The sequence below is a fragment of the Aquarana catesbeiana genome, linkage group LG04, assembly GCF_042186555.1.
Source record: "Aquarana catesbeiana isolate 2022-GZ linkage group LG04, ASM4218655v1, whole genome shotgun sequence".
Taxonomy (NCBI): Eukaryota; Metazoa; Chordata; class Amphibia; order Anura; family Ranidae; genus Aquarana; species Aquarana catesbeiana.
In genome coordinates, this window is record NC_133327.1 from 318,743,309 (window position 1) to 318,756,780 (window position 13,472).

Sequence of the window (13,472 nt, forward strand, 5' to 3'; positions counted from 1 at the left end):
GGGGTTCCAGAACCACCAACAATCAAATTTGAATCGAGATCCCAAATCTAATAGGTACCCCTACTTTAACAGGAGACCCAACTTTGGCAGAAACCCTCATTTTAAAAGACCGACTTTTAAGGGTACCCACGCTTTAACAGAGACCAACTTCCAGGCGTACCCTTGTTATTACAAAGACCCCAACTTCATAAGAGACCCTAATATTAATGAAAATCCAGATAATCGCAGGGCACCTCCCAATCAGGAACACGTCAATCACCCCAGGGTTGGTGTAGCTTCCCTAATTCCCCAAAATCAAAGAGAACCACAGGAACCAGGAGAGAAAGTGGTGATTAATCTGATGTATCACTGCAGTCCCATCCTGAAAGCAACCGGGTCAGGTGAAATAGGGCAAATCGCCAAAGTACCACGGGCCGGCGAATCGAACAGGTAGAGGCACAAATTAACCAGATGGGTGAACAAATGCCACATATTATTAACTGCCAATCTACCAACCCGTCTTTTTTAGGGGACACCCTTGTGACCAACCCAGGGTCACAGAATGCTTAAAACCCCAGACAGTCCTCCAGCAGGAGACAACCCTGGGTGCGATAACAGGAGACACACACCACACCCCTGACATGCCCCTAAACAGGGGGAATCAGTGTAGGATTGTTAATTCTATTCCTGTTTTTCAGTATCCTTCTAACCCCTCTAATGTAGCCGAGCTGCCGGGAGCCATTGTAAATGACCAATCAGGCGGGATGCCTCCTACTCCGTGTGCTTCCGTCTCGAGTAGGCCCCGCAAGCCATCCCGCAGGAATCATAAGCACAAAGAAGCTGTGATATGCGGTGAGATAAATGCCAAATGTAAATTATTGGAAAGCCCACAGATCCTCAACCACGCTAATTTCATGCGAGAGTTGACTGAATCTGGTGGAAGATATTTCACTACTGTAAAAAAGGTACATGAGGCCAGTGATCACCCCATTTCAGGTTTAATTGACACGGGATCCAAAGCCACTATCCTGTCACAGGAACAATTTAATGAAGCAATAAATTCAATGCCCCACAAACCAAAACTTAGGAGTTTTGATTGCTCACTAATCGGGGTGGGGGGACAGCAACTGCAAATCATGGGTACTGCCTGGCCTAAACTCAAATTAGGTAATAAGGAAATTAGGCACCCTGTTGTTATTGCAAATCTCCCACACCATCATATAATAATTGGAATGGATCTCCTTAAGAGGCTCAACACAATTGTTGACTGTGTGAATCACAGGTCAATTACCCGATTAAATATGAAAGACTTAAAACTCCCCATTCCCGGCGACACTGCCACCTGGTGGAAGAAAGGCCTGGTTCCCTAGAAATCCACTTCAGGAATAGTCAGTTATGGTTATCCAACCTGACAATCAAGGCCTGGAAGTAGGAGATGAGGACCATATTTTTAAAATTCCCCGAGATAAAATAAAAGATCTCCCTCCAGGATAACGTACTAACCATATCCTTCTATTAGGAAAATAAGACTAAGAAAGGGGGAAATCACGCCCAGTTCCTGACAGAAGTAGAAAGGGTTAGCAACGACCTATTTATCCCTATCCGGATAAATGGTCTTAAGTCAAAATATGACAAAATTGATCTAAAACAAGAGCATAGCTTTGTGAGCCATGGCCTTGTTAGCTACCTTTCTGACAGGGAAATGATCCGTTTCTCACTCCTCAGTGACATTGGACGTCAGATGCCCTTGATGACTGAGGACCATAACTCAGTTGCTAGATGCCTTTTAAACATTACTATAGGTAATGAGACAACCACCCACGTGTTGGATAATCCCCAATCCCAAATTTACCTCAGCAATGACTTACTGCATCAGTTTGCCACCCAAATTGACATGATAAACGACTGCTTATGGAATCGATTAAAGGGGGACCCTGAGGGATACCAGGATATGACCTCAGCCCTGAAGTTCCAGCAACAGATACCTTATGCTGTTGAAATTCAGGTAACTCGAGAAACTATCATCCCTAGGGACATAAAAAAAGCCCTACTCCCCATAAATGCCAAAAACTGAAGGGATCAGATCATTAGTATGCCTGTCCCAGAAAATAGAGAAGGACGGAATAAAAATTACTCACGCACCTTTGATCAATACGCAGCAGTCGATAATATCCATCTACATCCACAACCTCTCAAATCAGGACCTTTACCTAACCAAGGGCACCCTCATCGGCCTTGCGGTAGAGACGGGGTATTATACGTTTGAAGTCACCAACCAAGTGATTGGACTCATACCAGATGAATATTTATCTGAGGAAAAATGAATTGAACAATCGTTCAATTCCTTACCCGAGGGTATGTTCACCATAGAGTCCATTTACCCCTTTGATTCTAAGGATGGTACCTGTAGAATAGAGACGTCTCTCGTCTTTGATCAACCAAAGAACAAGAGTACCCCTGATGGGCAGGGAACTGATTGGGAGAGAAATACACCTCACACACTCAATGACCTGACCACCAGGCTTGAAGAGGCCTATGAGATGGGGCAACCTGAAAGCTTTCCGGGATTCAAAGAGATAGTCGAAGAGATCATAGCCCTAGCCGACGCATGCACCAATGATCTTGAGCGACCATTGCTCCGCATTTTTTAGAATTCCAGGAAATCTTTGCTCAGGATTCCTACAATTGTGGGAATATTGATTTCCACATCGCCAAAATCCAGACTGACCCTCAGGCCCCACCAGTATTTGTAAAGCAGTATAGACTTCCGCTAGCCTCCTATGAGTCTCTCACCGAGATCATTAGGAAATTACACAAACGGAGTATAATTAGACCCATTTACAGCTCGTACAATCACTCCATCCTGGGGGTTTTGAAACCCAAGGGACAGTGGCGCCTGTGCGCTGATCTCCGACAACTCAGTAAGCGTGTCTACAGGATGGCCCATACCCTACATAGACCAGTGCCTTGCCTATCTCCAGGGATCCCAGGTATTCTCGGCCCTCAACTGTGCCCAGGGATATTGGATCATAAAAGTCAGCGAAGAAGATCAGTATAAACTGCCCTTCACTTTTGAAAACCAACAGTACTGTTGGGTGCGTATGCCTTTCGGCTATATAAACTCTGGCCACGAATTGTCAGTCGTCATGCACAAGGCTATGCCTGATGCCTTGGAGCGAGGAACATTGGCATATGTCAATGACATCCTCATCAAAAGTACTGACAGGACCAAACACCTCACAGAACTCCGACATATCTTGGGCCAGCTAAAGATGGCCTGAGTGAAGTTATCCATTCAGAAAGCACAATGGTGCCACACCACAATTCCTTAGGCCATGAAGTTATCTCAGAAGGTTTAAACCGCCAAAAGAAAAAGGTTGAAGCAGTATTTAACTGCAAGGTCCCTACTAATCTTAAAGAATTAAGATTGTTTCAAGGAATGGTTAACTATTCGCGTAAGTTGATAGAAAATTACGCCGAGATTAGCAAGCCATTACTTCATCTGCTGAAGAAAGGCACGGAATGGTCATGGGGCGAGGAACAAGGAGATGCGAGGAACAAGGAACTGAAGGTACGACTCACCCAAGCCCCCTGCCTTGCATGATTGTTCCGCCCCTGATCCCTCCGCGGGGACCATGGACACTGACTTTTTAGAACAACTGTTGTCAAGGTTTATGATGATGAATACTGTAAACACTTGCCGTGTGTTTATGTAGATGGCTGTGCCTATCATCATAAGGACAAAGACCAGCTCCAACTAGTGGCTGGCATTGGGATCACATGGACCCAAGGTGTAGCCACACTCTTTGGGATACAAGCTTGGGCCAAGAAGCAGCCAGGTGGCTGAACTCGCTGCAATCCTGAAAGCCACTGAGATGGCTATAGATTACCATCTTAAAGAATTTGCCATCATCACCGAGTTGAATTAGGTCAGGAATAGTTTTGTTGAGTATCTCCCCTGATGGAAAAGGAACAACATGGTAAAAAGTAACCATAAACCTGTCAAACATGGTAAGTTGTTTTGTCAAATTATTATTATTATTATAATACAGCGTCAGTTTACGCAGCACTTTACAATATAAAAAGGAGACAATACAGTTACAATACAATAAAATACAAGAGGATTAAGAGGGCCCCTGCTCAGAAGAGCCTTCAATCTAATAGGATGGGGCAGGTGATACAAAAGGTTGTAACTGTGGGGAATGAGCTGATGGCAGTGGTAGGAGATTAGTTGGAGAAGTAATAGGCTTTCCTAAAGAGACGAGTTTTCAGGGATCGCCTTAAGGTAGCAAGAGTAGGGGATAGCCAGACCAGTGGAGGTTGCGAGCTCCAGATGATGGGAGAGGCTCTGGAGAAATCTTGGAGACGAGCATGGGAGGAGGAGATGAGAGAGCTTGAAAATAGGAGGTCTTGAGAAGAGCCGAGAGGAAGATTTGGGTGATATTTGGAGACAAGATTGGTGATGTAGCTTGGGGCAGAGTTGTGAATGGCTTTGTATGTTGTGGTTAGTATTTTGAATTTAATTCACTGATTGATTGGGAGCCAGTGTAGGGATTGGAGGAGAGGGTTGGCAGACACTGAGAGGTTGGTAAGGTGGAAAAGAAAAGGAGGGCGCACTGACCTAGTGCATTACCAATGGTAAAGCTTTATTAAAGCATAAAAAAAACAGCAAAAGTTTATACTCACAGACGAGCATTTACATGAGGCTTTGACAATTAACAGGATCGCGTTTCTGAATGCCAGCAGGCCAGGACCTGATGTCGAGGGGATCAAACGATAACCCAAGACGGCTGACACATTTCAAGGGCGTATCCTTTTCCTCAGAGCCTAAGTGGGCAATGGCTCCTCTCTCCACTATGGAGAGGCAAGTCAATGAGAAGGGAGTTGCAATAGTAAAGGCAAGAGATAACAAGGGAGTGAATGAGGAGCTTGGTAGTTTCCTTTGTTAAAAAGGGGCGAATTTTAGAGATGTTACGGAGGTGAATTCTACAAACTTTTGACAACGATTGGATTTGTGGCTGAAATGACAAGTCAGAGTCTAGGATTACACCGAGTACCCTGGTGTGAGGGGAGGGACTGATAGTTGTATTGTTGATTTTGATGGAAAATTAATGGAGGGGGGCACGTGCAGGGGGGAATATTAATAGCTCAGTTTTAGAGATTTAGTTTAAAGAAGTGGTGCGACATCCATGCTGATATGTAAGTTAGTAATGCGAGAGGAGACTGAAGGAGTGAGGTGAGGAGTAGACAGATAGATTTGGGTGTCATTGGCATATAAGTGGTATTGGAAGCAGTGGGAGGTTATCAAGTGACCAGGAGAAGAGGTGTAGATAGAGAAGAGAAGGGGTCAAAGAACAGAGCCCTGGGGGACCCCCACAGAAAGGGGCAATGGAGAGGAAAAGACAGAGTTGTAGGTGACACTGAAGGAGCGCCGTGATAGATAGGCAGAGAACCAGGATAGAGCAGAATCTCGGAGGCCAAGGGAATGTAGTTTATTGAGAAGGAGCGGGTGGTTAACAGTTTCTAAGGCCGCAGAGAGGTCAAGTAGTAGGAGTATTGGCTGTTGGTTTTAGCAGTTAGTAAATCGTTAGTGAGTTTTAGTAAGGCAGTTTCCGTGGAGTGCTGTGAGCGAAAGCCAGACTGTAATGGTTCAAGAAGGTTATTTTCACTGAGGTAGGAGCTAAGATGGTTGTACACTAAGCATTCTAGAAGTTTAGAGGTGAATGTGAGCAATGAGATGGGTCTTAAGTTGTTTAGATTGGTGGGGTCCAATGAGGGCTTTTTAAGAATGGGAGTGATCTGGGCATGTTTTAGAGGGGAGGGGAAGAGAGGGAGAGATTGAAGATGTGTGAGGGAGCATAGGATAGAAGAAGAGGGTGAACGTAGCAGTTGTGAGGGAACAGGATCCAAGGGATAATTGGTTAGGTGGGCATCTGAGAAAAGTTGTGTAACCTCTTCAGTAGTAGCCAATTCAAAAGAGGAGAGCGTTGTATGTGCTGTTAGGCAAGGTATGTTGGGTGGAGAAGATGTACGCACAGTGGAGGTGTCCTCACGAATTGCATCAATCTTGTCTTTGAAGTGATTGGCAATCTATTGGGCAGTGAGTCAGTTAGTGGGTAGAGGGGGTGGGGACGAACCAGAAAGTTAAAAGGTTGAGAAGAGCCGACGGGGACTGGATGACAAACTATTAATAAGAGAAACAAAGTAGGCTTGCTTGGCAGCATGGAGGCAGGAATTGTATTTTAGAAGGGCAGATTTATATAGGGTGAAGTTTTGCAGGCATTTGGTTTTACGTCACAGTCTTTCAAGAGCACGACAATGTCTCTTGAGATTCCTAGTGTTGACAGTTTGCCAGGGTTGTAACGGTTGGGGCCTGATTCTGCATGTGGTTAAGGAGCAAGTACATCTAGTGATGATGAGAGCGAACTGTTGTAGACAGAGGTGGCCAGGTCAGGACAGGACAGGGGAGAGATTATGTCATATAGGTGGTCAGTAGCAGAATAAAGAAGAGAAGGGTTAAGGTGGTGAAGGTTCCTACAAGTAATTGTTTGCCGCTTGGAAGGATGGGTGGTTGGAGGCAAGGATACAGTGAAACTAATGAGGCTGTGATCAGAGAGAGGAAAGGGGGTGTTTGTGAGGTTGCCAGGATTGCAGAGATGGGAGAATACAAGGTCAAGGGTATTACCATTGGAGTGAGTGGAAGTATGTGTCCATTGTGTTAGGTCAAAAGATGAGGTTAAGTCGAGAAGTTTGACTGTAGTTTGGCTGTTAACATTGACAGGAATGTTGAAGTCACCAAGAATGATCGTGGGTATTTCAGAGGAGAGAAAGTAGGGTAGCCGGCAGCAAAGTCATCAAGTAAGCGCGATACCGGTCCAGGAGGCCGATAAATTGCTGCAATCCTCAGAGAAATAGGAGAAAACAGACGAATACAGTGCATCTCGAAAGAAGAGAGGGATAGAGAGGGAGGGATATGAAGGACTTGGAAAGTGGATAGAAAGAATCCAACTCTACCTCCTTTCTGTCTGTTGGGTCTGGGGGAGCGAGTCCAATGGAGGCCACCATGGGAGAGGGCAGCAGGAGAAGCTGAGTCCAAATTTTGAATCCAGGTTTTGGTTATGGAGAGTATGTTAAAACCATGAGAGATGAAGAGGTCATGTACAGATGTTAGCTTGTTACAGATAGAGCGGGCGTTCCAAAGGGCACATGAGATAGGTGGGCTGCTTTGAGGAAGCAGGGGGAAAGAAATTAAACTGAATGTATTGCGGTGTTTGCCAGAGGAGGAGAGGTATTGGATATATGGCTTGCAGTTGGACCAGGATTAGGAGAAATGTCATCTGAGACTAGGAGGGCGAGGAAGGCAAGATGGGAGTGGGATGTGCATAAGCGCACGTGTCTAGTGGCCGTGGTGTTTATGCCAGCATGTGGGTGCAGCAAATGCAGATGATGGGTGCAGTGGTAGGGAGAGGGTAGGAGTGAGGGTGATATGTGCATGCTGCAAGGTAGAGAGGAGGGGTAGAGTAAGGATAATTTGAGGATAGAAGAGAATAAGGAGCATGTTAGTAGATAGAGAGTGGGAATCTGACTTTATATAAAATAAATGTAAAATGCTGGTTTGCTTGCCATTTGCAGAGTGGAGTAGAGTTCTTGTATTTTTATCCAGCTTTAGTTATCCTGCTTTCATTAAACTGTGGCAGTGAAACGGTGCATCACTCGTGACAGAGCCACTCAGGTAAGAGCCATGTTGTCTGTGCCTTGCCCCTGTCTGCACTACCCAATAGGCTGCTTTAAATTTATAGGAAGAATGAGCAGGCATGCATTTCTCTATTGGTCATCATAGGGTTTGATTTGAGACACCTGAATATGGGAGAGGAGATGGCCAATACCAGATCAGACACAGGCTAGGGTCGTAAAGCTAATTACCTCTCTTGATCACTCAAGCCAAATGGGGTTGAGAATCAATCACCAGTAATGTTGCTATTGTAGTGTGGTTGTTCTATAGCTAGCATTAAATATAGAAGTTTAAAGATATGACAGCAGAAGACATTTACCAAATATGTTACAGTAATGTCAGTTCAGCAGAGCAGAACGTACAGATGGATAGACATTTACCTGTAAAAAAGTAGAGAAGACATGATCAGAATTGATAACTGCGGCAGTGAATCTGCGGACACAGCCACTCAGGAAAGAGCCATGTCTGCGCCTTGCCCCTGCCCACTTGGTAAGGGAACACAAGATCACTCTGTATTTTAAGAAAACCAAGGGTCACTCCAATGTCCTAGGTGAAGAGAAGGAAGGGAATGATCAGGCTGATACTCTAGCCAAAGAAGGGGCCCTAACAGGTGAGTTGCTAGATATAGATCATCTCTTAGGTTCAGTACAGTTAGAAGCTGTCACTAGACAACAAGCTAGGATGACTGATACTTCAAATGTATTGCAGGGGTGTCATGAAAACCCCATTGAAGATATAATCACAGCCCAAAAGGAAGACCCAATAATTGGCTTGTTTTATAACCATTTAGAATGCCCGGATCAGAATCCCCTTAGTCAAGAAAATTATCCTATCAAGGAAGACTTCCGTATATTAATGAAATCCAAGTCCCAGTTTATGCTGCATCAAGGATTATTGATCTGCACCTCAAAAGGGGGTATCCAACAATAGATAGCCCCCCTTAAATTCAGAGGTTTAATGCTACAGCATGCCCATGATGCCCCCATGTCTGGGCACCGCAGAGAAAAAAAAAAAAAAATCACCTATGAGATCCTCTGGGATTACGCCTACTGGCCTCATATGCTACGTGATGTGAAGGCATACTGCCAAGGCTGCTTAATATGTCCTCACTTTCAACCGGCTTCACCCACCCATAGGGCACCCCTTCAGAAAAGGGGGATCTGTATGCCTTGGTCAGACCTTCAAAATGGATTTCATTGGGCCTGTAACTAAATCTCCATGAGGGAATCATTATGTGTTAACCGTGACATGTTTATTTACCAAATATTTTGAGTGTATTCCAACATAAAATAACAGTTCCAACACGTGCTGCCCTTTTGATAAACCATATATTTTCCTTGTCAAAAGAAGTTTATTAAGTATACAATGTTGTAAAGATACATAAAGTAAGTTTACAAGGATCTATAAAGTAAGCTCATTGTTTTACAGTAGGGTTTATATAGGTAAATATCATGAAATTTCAAATATTAAACATTGGGTTCACGTAAACCTAAATTAAAGATATATATCATTTCCTTAGTTACTTTTGTAGGTATTTAAATGATTTATACCTACTATACATATTGTTTACAAGTAGAGTGTATATAGGTCAAATAAATTCTGATAATGAGCTTTAATCGTAAGGTGGAGAAAAGGAAAGAGAAAGAAGAAAAAGGGTTGAAAGGTAGAGGTATGGTCCACAAGGTTGTCCCGCTCGTCAGTTTATTATTCTTTTTAGTTCTCTTTGAAGCCTTAGAATGGGTGTCTCTGTAAGTCATTTAATCTGTTACCATGGCAACAGGACAGAGTCATTAAAGTTTGACAGGAACTGTTGTTTTATCCAAGGATGCCAAAGTTTTTCAAATTTTGGAATTTGATTTTGATCGATGGCTACCATCTTAGCATGGGACATTGTATTATTCATTCTGTGAATTGTTTCTGCTAGTACCAATGTAGGAGATTTCCATGCCTTGGCCACTGTTTGTTTTGCAGCCGTTATTAGTTGGATCATAAGTTTGAATTGAGAGAGTGTTAACCATTCCGGTTTTAGATTAAGTAAAGTTAAATATGGATCTGGTTGTATTATTTTTTTAAATATTTTAGATGCAATCACGAAGACTTCCTTCCAGAAGGTTTGGATTACTGGGCACGTCCACCATATGTGTAAATATGTGCCTATTTCTGGGCTCCTCGAAAACAAAGAGCTGAGGTATTAGGTGAATATTTTGCCACTCTAGCGGGTACAAGGTACCAGCGAGTTAGGACTTTATAATTTGTCTCCAGTGCTAAGATGTTGGGTGAAGATGACTTAGATGTGAGCCATATGTTAGACCAGTCCGTGTCTTCTAAAGTTCGTCCCAGGTCCTCCTCCCACCTCTGAAGATAAGAGGGTCTATTAAGATTTGCTACTCCATATAATTGATTATAAAGTGATGAAATTGTACCTTTAGCAAATGGATCTTTTGTACAGATTGATTCAAAAATGGATAATTGGGATAATGGTGTATCCCCCTTTAGGAATGGTGTATAGAAATTTTTGATTTGGAGATATCTAAATATCTCAGAGTTTGGTAGATCATATTTTTCTCTAAGCGATGGGAATGAAAGGAATGATTTAGATGCTATGAAGTCATTTAGTGTCTGAATGCCTGATGTTGTCCAAGCTTTAAAAGAATTTGGGTAGATCCATGCCGGATAAAAGGCCGGATTTCTGATAAAAGAAAGGAGAGGATTGTGTGGAGATTGTAACTGATATTTGGTTTTTAGTTTATCCCAGAGAGATAAGAAGTGTTTAGTTATGGGATTATGAATTTTAAAGCGGTCTTTAGGATCAAGCCATAATAAATTTGATATTAATAGAGGGTCATTTTCTGAAGCCTCTATAAATACCCATAATGGGATTTCCTATTTTGCATGGTATTTGGACAGACTGGCCAAATGTGCTGCTCTGTAGTAGTTAGTAAAATTAGGGTATCCCAGGCCTCCTTTATTTTTGGGAAGATGTAGTGTGTGTATAGGTATACGTGGTTTAGAAGAGCCCCATATAAACGAAGTTGCTCTTTTTTGTACTATTCTCAAAAAATAGGAAGGAATTGGAATAGGGAGGACTCTGAATAGATAAAGCAATTTGGGTAGAATAGTCATTTTGATTGCATTAATCTTCCCTATCCAGGATAAAGGAAGTTGCGACCATTGTTTTATTAGATTTGTGATCTGTCTTAATACAGGAGGATAATTGGTTGAGAATAAGTCAGAATGAGATGCTGTTAAATGAATTCCAAGATATGGGATTGATTTTTCTGTCCATGTGAATGGGAGTGCAGCCCTAGCCGGGATCAATTCCATGTTTGTGAGTGAAATATTAAGCACTAGGCATTTCTTAGGATTAATCATAAGGCCGGATAGGGCTGCAAATCCATCAAGAGCTGGTATTAAGTTAGGACCAGAGACCTGTGGTGATGATAGAAAAAGTAATATATCGTCTGCAAATATACATAATTTGTGTGTAATACCTCCTACTTCAATGCCAGTTATAGTTTGGTTTGTTCTGATGTATTGGGCCATGGGTTCGAGTATAAGGGCAAATAATAAGGGAGATAATGGGCAACCCTGTCGGGTACCTCTTTCGATATTAAAGGCTTCAGATTTGTATCCAGCATATTTTATATAGGCTTTGGGTTTATTATATAATGCTTTGATCCATGTTAAAAAGTGGGGTCCAAAACCCCATTTTTGTAATGAATATTGCATATATTTCCAGGATACTGTGTCAAATGCCCTCTTAATATCGAGAGATAGAAAACATAAAGGGATTTTCCGTTTTTTAGCAATATGTGCCAATAACACTGCCCTGCGTATATTATCGCCTGCCTGTCTATTTGGCATGAAGTCTACTTAATCTCTATGTATTAATTTTCCTATAATGCTATTGAGGCGTTTTGCTATTATTTTTGCTAATAATTTAATATTGAGGTTTAACAGAGAGATAGGCCGATAATTCACACAGGAAGTATCATCAGAAAGGGGTTTTGGGATCATACAAACAATTGCCATTAGTGTTTCTTGCCGAAAAGAATGTCCATCTAGAAGTTTGTTAAAAGTTTCAGTGAGAATGGGAGAGAGTATTTCTGAGAATGTTTTATAGTATAAAGCCGAGTAGCCGTCTGGGCCTGGTCTTTTGTTAAGTTTTAGGTCTTTTATGGCGTTAGCAACTTCATCTATAGTTATAGGCTCATCCAAACTGCTTTTTTGATTCGGAGATAACTCAGGTAAGGTTATTTTTGAGAAGAAGGATTCAGCCTCTGTAGGATTAAATTCATTGTTTGTCTTGTATAAAGTTGCGAGATGTGAGTGAAATTTATGGACTATTTTAACTGGATTACAAGTGTAAACATTTTTTGATAATTTCAAACGTATTGGTTTGAAAGATTTGTTAGTTGAATTTAATGCCCGAGCCAAATATGTACCTGGTTTGTTTGTATTCATGTAGAAATTGTGTTTGGAGCGTTTGAGGGATTTATCAACTGACTCAGTGAGAAATAGATCGTATTCCAATCTAGATTTTTCCAGATGAGATTTTGTACTCTGAGATGGATTATCTTGAAATGATATGTAGGCTGCATTAAAATTGAGTTCTAGTTTTTTTGCTAGATTTTTGCGTTCCCGTTTAAATAGTGCCATTTGTCTTTGTATTGTACCACGCAAGACAGGCTTATGAGCTTCCCACAGTGTTATTGGGGAGATGTCTGTTATATTATTAATTGATATGTATTCCTTTAAAGCTTGTTCAATGGCCATCTGATGTAGTGGATGTTTGAGCATTATGTCCGGTAAGTACCACGTTGGGTCATGCGCTTTTGGTATGGCTGAGGCTATAGTAGTGTATACTGCATTATGGTCAGACCACGGAATCGGAATTATATCTGATGCAATAATTTCTGGTATCATTCCTATTGTTAGAAAAATATGATCTATTCTGGTGAAGGTTTGATGAGGGTGCGAGAAATAAGTGAATTTCTTTTTCATTGGGTTACTTTCTCTCCACGAATCTACCAGATTGTATTTGGAAAGAAGTTGAGAAAAAGGTAATCTAGAGGTTATTTTGGATGGTGTAAAAGGTGATTTATCTAGAAATGGGAGAAGGACCTGGTTCGAATCCCCACACATTATCACTGTTCCTATTTTGTGTGTATTAATCACTTGTAATATATGTGAGAGGAATGGTGTAGGTTGTTTGTTAGGAGCGTAGTAGGAAATCACCGTGATTGCTGTATCCATTATATAACCCATGAGTATCAGGTATCTACCTTCTGGGTCTTTAATTTCTGATGATAAGGTGAATGGTGTGGATCGGTGAAATGCAATTAGAGTTCCCCTTTGCTTGGTACAGGCAGAAGCCGTGTAAATTTGTTGATAAAAAGGAGAAATATATTTTGGAGTAGAATCTTTGGTGAAGTGTGTTTCTTGGAGGCATACTATGTGAGCCTTCTTGTTATGGAAAGTACGGAAGGCTTTGGTCCTTTTTTGAGGGACATTTATTCCCTGAACATTCAGGGAAAGTATATTCAGTGGTGCCATGGCAATAGATCAAATAGTTTTGACTTACTTTTTGTTATGCAGAGCTGACTGCGCAGATCAACCTGTGTGGACTGAAGAGATGAATAGATAGAAAAGAAACCAGTGAATTCTGGAGTAAAGAGTAAACAAAAAACATATGAGATTAGATGATACATTGTATAAATTATTTTTTGCAAGTAATCACAATTTACCCGTGAAAGAGAAT

At 41.8% G+C, this 13,472-nt stretch overlaps 1 pseudogene; it reads left to right on the top strand.

The window, feature by feature from the left end:
- Positions 1–3,286: 3,286 nt before the first annotated feature.
- The window catches only part of LOC141141244 (terminal uridylyltransferase 4-like), a 28,587-nt pseudogene continuing 18,401 nt past the window's right edge, over positions 3,287–13,472 (top strand).